At 44.1% G+C, this 1,448-nt stretch overlaps 1 protein-coding gene across 5 annotated transcripts in view; it reads right to left on the reverse strand.

The window, feature by feature from the left end:
- gbf1 (golgi brefeldin A resistant guanine nucleotide exchange factor 1) overlaps positions 1-1,448 on the reverse strand; it is an 85,860-nt gene that overhangs the window by 21,922 nt on the left and 62,490 nt on the right. The gene's annotated exons all lie outside the window — the stretch shown is intronic.

Below are 1,448 nucleotides of genomic sequence, written 5' to 3' on the forward strand. Positions count from 1 at the left end.
CTTAAAGCGCAACTAACGCGTATTAAGTAACACATAACGAGTGTGTTTTAACGCACAAAGCCCTTTTTCAATTAGACTGTTGCACTGTTCAAAGAAGAACTGACAACTGCCCAGAGGCTTGGCGTTTTACACTCTCTTCTCTCTCGTCAACGTTTATCAAATAATCATCTCTCCTCTCTGTAAATAATGTTACAGGAATTCGGTCTAACGACTGCTTCTACTTTAAGTAGAGAAAGTAAGTATCTGCACCATATACTTTCACTGTTACATGGAATTGGGCAAACTAAATACACTCAGGACACTTTCCAAATAGAGCAGGTCTAGACCGAACTCCTTATAACATTATTTACAGAGAGAGAGAGAGAGAGAGAGAGAGAGAGAGACCCAAGCCTCTGGCATTCAGTGCTTCGTTAACAGTGCAACAGTCAATTAAAAAGGGCTTTGTGCGGAAAACACACTCGTTATGTGTTACTTAATACGCTTTAGTTGCAGCTTTAAGAAAACAGGGATTAGAGCCAAGATCCTCCTGTAAATAAACATAACCACCCAGCGATGAGTGACAGCATCAAGGCTCGGTTTTATGCCCCGACTAGACAGGGTCTGTCCTCCTGCCAGGTAGGGAGAGGGGAAACAGGAGCTCCTCTGCAGGGACACACAGAAAATAAACAGCTGCAGAGAGAGCCAGAGAAAGCTCTGTTTGTCATGATCATATCAGGGACACGCACTGCCTCACACTTGCATGTGTAGTCACTCACTGTCAGAGAGCAGCACTTAGAGCAACTGCTAACACACAAGTGGCCAAATCAAGCAGTTCGGTGTATTTTATGGACAAAATGATCGTCCAAATAAAAAAGAAATGGGGCCAGACACTGTTTTGCTACTCTCAAAATGAACATTAGACCTCTGACCTTACTTGTACGTCACTGAAAACATGTCAGCACATTGTCAGATCATTGGGAATAGGATCTGATTTACACACACTGATGCTGGGCATACTTTTCCCATTTCAAAAATAACCCCACTGCCAACACATGCTGTGGTGAATACTACACATTGCAAGCTGCTAAGTAACTGAAGTGCTAGGCGCCACTTTCATTGGCCCTCTTCAAACCATTGTGTGGAAGCCTCTGTCTGTTGTCTGAGCCTGGAGGTCAACGGGCCTTCTTCACCAAACCGCAACTGACCTTTTGGGAATGTATAGGGATCATTGAAACACTGTATGACACCAGCTGTATGATGAGGTATGAGTCGACTCAAGAAAGATCAGTTCTACAAATGTACATAAAAGAAAGTGTGGCAGAAAGCAAGTACTTGCTATTGTTTATCAGTGAGAGTGGCCCACCCACAAACTGTTCTCTGGCTGCCCCAGAGACTCTGTTTAGTCTTCTTCTGCTGTCAATCAAAGGCAGAAAAAACAGACAGAGAGAGAGCCACGCACGCACGCACGC

Source organism: Morone saxatilis, unplaced genomic scaffold, assembly GCF_004916995.1.
Source record: "Morone saxatilis isolate NCDOM2014 unplaced genomic scaffold, NCSU_SB_2.0 Contig19, whole genome shotgun sequence".
NCBI classification, from domain to species: domain Eukaryota; kingdom Metazoa; phylum Chordata; class Actinopteri; family Moronidae; genus Morone; species Morone saxatilis.